Genomic DNA, 9611 nt, shown 5'->3' with positions numbered 1-9611 from the left:
CCTCAAACAGCAACAATCGTGCCTTCTTGGAATAACAATCATTTGAAAACGTAATATCATGTATCATGAAGTTAATATCGAGACAAAATTTCGATTAATTATCTTAACAAATAATCCATACCTAGTACCTACAATATATTTTGGCATGCTAGGTACATTTACTACAATCTATATTATAATCTCTCTTAATACCGTACAGCTACTCAATAAAATTCATGAAAAAAATACTGTTTATAAAGAACACGAATAAAACTAATGTTTAAATATCTAATTGTTATTTTATGTTCTTCTAGTGTACGATAATCTATGTTTATGATCCTAGTAACAAAAAAAGTTGTCATTAATCAAAACAATATATTTTATCAATCGTGAAAAATAAAATGATGAATATGTGGTTATACCTTATACTTACCTACTTTATTTAAAACGTTTTCCGAAGCTACAAGTGTAATCGTAATATGAAAGCCTCAACTATAGTGTCAACAAAAATTCAGTTTTTATAATTTTATAAAGGTATTCGACAATGTGTTATTTTATTTTTTAATACTTGCAGTACACATGTACCTGTATGTAATACATATATTTCAAGGTATAACACTGCATATTGTTTATTTCATTAAGATACAATTTATTTTCATTAAGAGAGTACAAAAACGCTGCAGGTGTTGAATTCTATACACATTCATATTTTATAGTTATATAAAATATAATCGAACTATTATTTATTTTTGTTTCGCCACAATCAATCGATCTTATGCGAAACAGCCACGATTTATACTAACGACATTTTGACAAGGTAATTCTGACCTTTTGAGTTGTATTTTTCTTTTCCAACGTCTACTAGGTATTTATTATAATATCCACAACATGTGCAGCATTATACGTGCACCGTCCGTCGCTTTCTATTCCCTCTCCTCTCCCGCGATTTACTTTAAATATAAACTTAACCTCAAGCTTTCTCGCGGGCGGCAGTGATGTTAATACGATTCGGTTACAATAAAAAGAGAGACCATTTATAATAATAACAATATTGTGTTACCGCCTTATATACCTTCACGTGGACGCGTTTCATACGACGCGTTCCGAATTACATTATTTAAATCGACTGTTTCACGTGAACGTGTATCATAATATATTATAGTACGCAGACACGTGGCTCTTTTTTCGTCCCTGTAGGCGTAGGATCAGTGTTGGGAATAGATAAATATGAGATAATTTCATGTTTGATTTTGAAAATATTCAGGATACCTACTTGAGTCTACAGGTAAAAAAAAATACATAATTTAAAATGTTTAAAGCAGAGGACAAAGGTCGAACAGATTGGTTAATCGATAACTGAAATACCGGGAATTCTAATAGGGTTTTATAAATATTAAATTGTTATAAATTACAATTATTATAATATTATTATGCTTGTGAGTCCAATATCCATGAATGTTGGTTTATTTTTGACGGTCTAATAGCAAAAGCAAAAACATCTATCCCTGCTACCCGCTGGCCACCACCGAATGATGATGGTCTCATTAGCTTATACCCGTTTCATATAATTCAATAATTGTGTACAAAGTATGAAAAATAATTATTGTTGTTCTTACAATTTTACCTACTACATGCCCATTACATATTTCTATTTTTGGGTTTTCTCATTGTTTACGATGTAAAACTCCAGACTAACAATGAATATTAATAAATATTAAAATCAAGGTATTATAATGCATATTACTAAACATGTTTTCCATGTAATAGATGAAAAATAGAAAAATGTAAAAATAATATAATTAAAATATTTTAAATTTTCAAATATTTTTTTTAGTTCATTTAAATAAGTTATCTAGATAAGTACTCATAGATAACTAGAATCTTATCTATATGAAGATAAAGATAACTGAGTAGAAATTTATCTAGATAAAGATAACTGAGTAGAAATTTATCTAGATAAGATAAAAGATAAATAATTTTTATCTAGATAACTTATCTAGATATTTCCCAACACTGATAATAATGATCATATGATTTGTTGTTTCATTGATGATTGCTAACTTTGAGATAATTTTTAGTATGACAGCGTTAAAGTGACACGTCGCTTCGTCACTGGTACACTCGTACACTTTATTATATATAAATCAATTCAATAATCAGATATGGAAACTTACTAAGCTGCATCTATACCCAGTGTTGGGATTATATAAGTACTTTTTTATCTAGATAAAGATAAAGATAATGTGATAAAAAATTATCTAGATAAAGAGAAAAGATAACTAAATTCAGTAGGACTCAAGTATTATGTACAACACATAATAGTAAATTATACTTAGGTGGGTACCAATATTTATTATCGAATTCACAGACAATGTCGTTATCTGTCATATACGTGACCTAATACATTTTTCTCAAAATTGTAATATTCTGCGTTTGTCGTTTATCAAGCGACGACACTTAAATACTGACGAACCATAATTTTTTTTTTTTTTTTTTTTTAATGTCTATTATGATAACCACAAGTCATAATGTTATTATATCAATAGAAAATTATTTTAAGATAAAATTCGTCAAAAACGAATTATAACGCCTCCTGAAAAAATTTTAGATACGCAACTGTTACATTTTTCGACGGTTTTCTAATAGTTTTTCCACGTGTGCTGGGGTAAAAGCTCCGATAATATGACTAATAATATCCAAAGTTATGACATCTGGCATATATAGCAAGATTTGGATTTCTGAAAACAAAATGTCGGAAGGTACCTATGCGCCTGGGAGTTTACCAATTGCGCTTAAAATTACCTTTTCATATACTAATTTTTGCCGATAGAAAGTGATAATGTGTAATGAATACGCTGTCTTTCATTTATACGTTATTTTTCCAGTGGCCTGTTACAGATTCATCTCCCACCAGCCTAAGAATTTATAAGCTTTCTATCGCCTTATTGCGCTCCTACTATAATTGTGATCGATAATTTATTTTCCGGATAATATTAATTATAAGTATTCAATAGCTTTTATTTTATTATAACAATAATTTACTGGAATATAATGAACACAATTATTAATAACTACCTGGATGGCCCGGAAAAGAATTGTGATCGTTCAACTCATTAGGGTGTGGAAGCAATGTCTTTTTAAGTGTATATTTGAAGGTATAGCCATGCCGACCGGCGTTGTCTGTGAGATTCACTTGTGATTATGCAAGCAGTACCTATATTATCAGTTAGGCAACCTAACTCTGGTAGATCGCGGACCCCGTGTGGTTTGTGTGTATAATTTAACTCTAAAGTATCAAAGTTATACAACGTTTGTCGTTTTTACTTAATTCAACCTATGACGGATTAATACAATCAATTAATACAAAATCCGTACCTAATGCCTAACCGTATTAAAATTTGATGAATAAAACAAACCAAATATTCGTATGTATAGATAAATAATGTAGAAAAATAAAAAAGTAAAAATAATAAAAAACAATGCATTAGTCCACCAAGACCGTTGTTCGACCTTGAGACATTCTGTACTAAAATACATTGATGCTCATCGTGGGCTACTGCGCCAATAGGCATTAACAGCTATAATTATTCTTATTAAAACCATATCAACCATTTACAAACAAACATTGCCATCGTAAATCTCAAAATCCCTGTTATTTGAACACCTCCCCGGGTTGGACCTCTAATTTCATTTTTTAAATTAGCCCATCTTCTTCAAGAGGTCTAATCTATCTCTGTACCATATATGTCATCGCAATCGGATGAACGGTTTAGGAATGACACACATAAACATTCGTTTTTGTATACATATATAGATACATAAATCATCTAATATTCGTATGCATAATATACACAAATATATAATATAAATAGAATATAATTAGAATTAAATAAATCCCTATTATAATATTATTTTACATTACAGTATATTTGTTATTTTTATGCATACAATTTGCGATACTAATGGGTTAGTATGGGAATGTATAGTTTGGAGTAAAATGATTTGAAATGTTTATATAGTGGCTAGTTGGTCATTTGATTCTATTTAGAAGTCAGGGTGTAGTAAAGAGTTAGTTACAAACCAAGGTGCAGAGTTTATCATATGAAGAGTGATCGATTGGAAAGCTTGTAAAATATAAAAAAAATTATAAAATTCTAGAATAGCGTAAATCTATAATTTTGAAAAATAAAATTAAAAAAAGTCAATACTTTTTGAGATAATGAGTGTTTTACGCTTAATGAATCACCCTGTATGTATAGTACGAATTTGGAACTTATTTTTTTGGGGTGGCATGGAGGGGGGAAAGTACAAAAACTACAAACATTTTCTAAATACAGGGTAAAACATAGGGAAACTACGATGATTGGGGGGTTGGGGGCATTCTACTTAATTATTAACATTCGCATGCATTTGCGTACATACGCTTGTGTGTGTAATTTATGTACACAAGTAGTAAGTACAAACTCAGAGGCGACGTTAGACAGTGCTTCTCTGACGTCATCGGAACATTACCTCGGGCTGAAATATCAGCATCTGTTTACGATATAATTATTTCGTGTATTTCTTATCAGTTTATCGCTATTTTTGGTAATAAACACAAAATTATATACAATATTATGATAAATTAATAAATTATAATTTATAAACCATATTATCAAACTTCGTAAAGAAGAATTTTTCTCAAATAAAAAGATTTTATATTTTATGAATTTATTTTGATATGACTTTCTTCGTCTGCAAGTTAATACCAGAACAATATTTTTTTGTACTCAATTATTGAATTATGTACATCATAAATTCATAACTGTTCTATGTTACTATTTGAATTGAAAATATTACTTTGACAGAGTTCTGAAAATAAATTTTTAAGTCAACCTTGAATATACTACAAATTAGGTAAACTATAAAAAATATTTAACCAACGGTCTGATTATTTTGTATGAGTCAATCAATCTGAGACCATTAATTGTAGACAACTATCTTTAATAATTAAGTTCTACACCAATGTAATTTATAAATACAATTATTTAAGTAATTGTTGGTAATATTAATTGATTGTTGTTTGACGAAACAAAAATCAAATTGAAATAATTCAAACAAATATTAGGAGTTTACTTATTACTATAGATATTGAACTTCACCAGATATACAAGATTGAGTTTATACAAATGTAACATCAGAATATTTAGTACTTTTTAAAGCATCTCTAAAACATAAAATTTTTATTAACTATATCATATTATTATGTTAAAGTTGAAAGTAAGAATTGGTGTATGTTCTGTTTGTCTCTAGATTATCATAAAATTACAATAATTAGTTTTTATATTTAAATTAATTATAGTATTATAAAACTCATTGCTGTTTTATTTCTACAAAACAAAAATTATAAGAAAAATATTATAATCATTGTAATCCTCACCAATTAAGTTTTTTATATCTGGTTCAGTAGCTGCAAGTATAACACAAACTGAAATTGCTATAAATGTTATATTTATTAAATATTACTTCTTAAAAATCATTTTGATTTAATATTTTAATATGAGAAAATAATAAAAAATAATTTGAACGTCGAACAACATATGAAATAGAATACTACTTCTCGATTTATAATAGCAATATGTTCCTAATCCACACTCATCGAGTACAAAATAAATAATGTACACAATAAGTTGTTTATTTAATAGCTGGTAACTTATAATATTAATTATAGTAGTGTGTAAATGCCAATGTCGTTAAAAATACTTTTAAAAAGTATTTCAAATAGGTATTTAAATACTTCAGCTAAGAAGTATTAAAATATTTATTTAAATTCCTTAGCTAATGAGTATTTAAATACAAATACAAATATATTCAAAAAGTATTTCAAATACTTCTAAATACATTTTTTTTTAGCTTTGTTGTTTTCAGGTTCTCAATTCTTAAAACTAATTATTTTTTTAATGTAATAATGTGAATTGAATATGGTCAGGACCCACGACAAGATTATAGTCTAGTGAGTATAGTGACTATATAGTGACTAACGTATAACGATTAACGAATAACGAGTGTGGGATACTGGGACGCAGGGTGTTGTCGTACTACGGTACTATAAAATATAAATAACCAAATATACGGTATACCGTATTGGCGATTGGAATTTATAAGAAGTAACAGGGACGCTGTGTATCATTTATATGTTATTTTACATCTTCCTCGTTACAGATCCACTCCCGCCGGCCTGATAATTGATAATCTTTCAATCGCCAATGCGGGAAATTTTATTTTTCCCGTAATATGTTTAAATGATATTGTTTGCCGATAACTATATTTATAATCATCACATCGTCTCGTCGACAATAAGCAATTTCTTCATAGTCGAAAAACCAAACTAAAAATCTTGTTCGAAAGGATTTTGTATTTAATATTTTTAAATACAAAATATAATAATAAGTATTTGAAATACAGAAAAAGTATTTAAATATTTAACAAGTATGGTAAATGCTAATTTTATTGAGAACACTCAATATCTTTGCGTAGAGCCCTGCGATTTGAACTCTGCTTTCTTGTTGGTTATTATGACATAAAAATACACCTTTTTATAGCCTTTGATATGTTTTAACTTGATAACAGGTCTACAGGAGTCTATATAAAAAATAATATTGAGATTTGAGACTCCGCCATTCCTAAACGGAGATGTTTTGCTATCCTATGATATTATGTATTGTAATACAAAGACAATTAGTAGGTATTAAAAATTTAAATCTGTTAAACTAAATTCTTTCAGTTTTTTCCTGGCTTTTTGGTCAAACAACCACTTTTTTTAAATCGAAAAATGTTTATCCAATTTAATATCATCGTCAATACCTGTACATTTCTATACGTATGTTAATTATTTACGTTTAATATAAATAATATGGGCTTACTGTTATAATACTATAGATATTTCTTGGAACAATTGACCGAATACGATAACAATATATTAGACTCACACTCACACACTTTCTATAGAAATACAAAAAAATTGGCATTTTACAATAAAGTTGGGTACAATTTAAGAAACAACCAAGAATAATCACAACACTTTCAACCTAAAACACAAGTAATCGCTGCCGTAAATCATAAAAAATGGTTCCAATCAAGACCAGAAGATAACAACATATTAAATTAGATCGAAATAGGTATTGAAATATGAAATAATATGTAATGATGAACGCTGCTCGCACGCAGTCTGTCTATTTATTTTTAAAATTAGACAATAAACAATAACCAGGGCTTAATACCGTTTACCGGTTAAAACCGTTAAAAACCGTACATTTTAAGAACCCTAAACCGGTTATTTATCTAATCCGCAGTTTAGAAAGCTGATATCGGTAACCGATTAACCAAAGTTTATAATGTCGTATACCAAAAACCAATTATCAACATTTCTGAAAATCGTTCATTTAGCAATACCCGGTAACTGGTATATTGCGAAAATGTTGTTCCAATTACCAATTATTTATTGTTATTTCAGTTTATACTCTATTTAGTATTTAGTAGAAAAATATTTATCAGTGGGTAATAGTGTTATTGAAGTTATGCATTTAATTTAATTATATAGATATACAAAGTCAAAAACGTACATGTTATACAGATTAGTAGGTATATGATGTATAAAGTATATTATAATATTTTATATTTTAAATTAAAAATAATAAATTTAATATTTATAAATATTATACTGTACTCATTATTTTATATTACTGGTATTCCCCTTTTGGTCGTTTCCCGTACAACGGTCTACATGGTTATTTAATATTAATGATCTACAAAAATATTGTCTTATTAGATAGTATACCTACCTAAAGAGTAAACCACAGTCTGAGAGTTAAGAGTTAAGACGGAATAGAGATTAGATAATATTATGTACCTACTAAGATTTATATTTTATCTAAGTCCGTGGTGTAAACACATGATTATAATTTATAGATAGTTCATAATTGTTAAGTTAAAAAAAAAAAAAAAAAAATGTTTTGTGAAAAGCGGTATTTAAACCAATTAAAACCGGTAAGTGGTTATTTAAATATATCATAAACCACTATATTAATCTGGTGTAAGGTAACCGATAACTGGTTAACAACACTTCTTAGAACAAAAAGGCTGGTAACCGGTTAGTAAAAAAAGTTTGGCTGGAACCAGAGCCGATTACCTCTTATTTTAGAAACGGTTTTAAGCCTTGACAATTACACATTTATTAGAATGTTATTTTATAAAATATGACCAATTTTGCATAAACATCACAAAAAGTGCAAAACTAGCACTAAAATCTAAAAAATACAGAAAATTAAATTTATAATTTCAGTTCCATTGTTTGTAAAAAAAAAACATTTGAAAAACAATTTTCTTCATTTTAAGTTTAAATCAATTCACTATTTACTACCTATTTTTAAACTTTAACTTTTAAACTATACAATTTAAAATAATAAAGCATTGCATGGATTTTAACTTTACACGATATACAAAGTATAATAACTAGGATATCCTTAATTAAATCCATGAATAATACGATTCACGAATACCGTGAATGACGATAGCATGAACATACAATATCATAATTAAACGTATATTATATCCATTTTATAAAAGGTACATCCGATATTTAAACATCATACAAATTCGCAGATCAGCATCGTCCACGATGATGACTGTTATAATGTATAATATATATGGCCATATATGCTCAACAACAACTAATTTAGATATAGCTGGATTACTAAGTTTCTTTACATAGGTTTAGAACACCTCGTTTTCCCGTTTTTTCCGTCCGTTAGTTACTAGTAGGTACATATCGACAATTGTCTGGGTTAAGATTTTACAACAGTTCTAATCAAAGTTAATATTTTATACTAGCAAGTTTTAAAAAACAATCAACATAATATAAGAAATTGTTTATGGAATAATAGTTTATTGCGTTTTTTTTTTTTTTAAATATGTTTTAAACCCGGGAATTCAGCACGCTCGCAGAATGAGCTTTGTTAACTTTTGTTTTATCTATGAATTAGAAGTCTTATAAATTTCTAAAATGAACTAATTTTCGAACCTAGCAGTCCCTTCGATTCCGGGTAACCTCGTCAGACGTCTCAAACGTAATTGGTGTCGTGACCTGCTAAATGCCTGAATCCTAGTTCAAATTTTTCCCTCCTAACTGTATACAAAATAGGTAGTGTCATCACTGGGTGGCTTCTTCCGTCATATTACTCATGTTTCTTTAATACTCTTATCTAATTTGCTTATTGTTCTTTGAATAGATTGTAAATATCATGTAAAAATAAAAAAAAAACTAATTTTCGAATTTCGTAAAAACGTTACTTACAATACATATTATATAATATATCATCCCAACAGCTGCTTCCAAAAATAATTATATAATGTTAATAAATTACAAATGAAATTGCATCAGTTAGGCATATTTTAAAATGTAAAAAAGGAAATTTTTGTTCTTTAATGTAAATATATATATTTTAAAATAATTTAATTTTTTCAATGCTCCATTTAAATCATCAGTTATTGGCTCTGTTATTTTAAATATTAAATTACAGTCTAACTCAATTCTTAAATATATAATAAATTGTATTGACCTTACTACCTGCGTATAATATAATAATATTATAGTA

Source organism: Acyrthosiphon pisum, chromosome A1 (assembly GCF_005508785.2).
Source record: "Acyrthosiphon pisum isolate AL4f chromosome A1, pea_aphid_22Mar2018_4r6ur, whole genome shotgun sequence".
NCBI classification, from domain to species: Eukaryota; Metazoa; Arthropoda; class Insecta; order Hemiptera; family Aphididae; genus Acyrthosiphon; species Acyrthosiphon pisum.
This window is presented reverse-complemented; position numbering follows the sequence as displayed.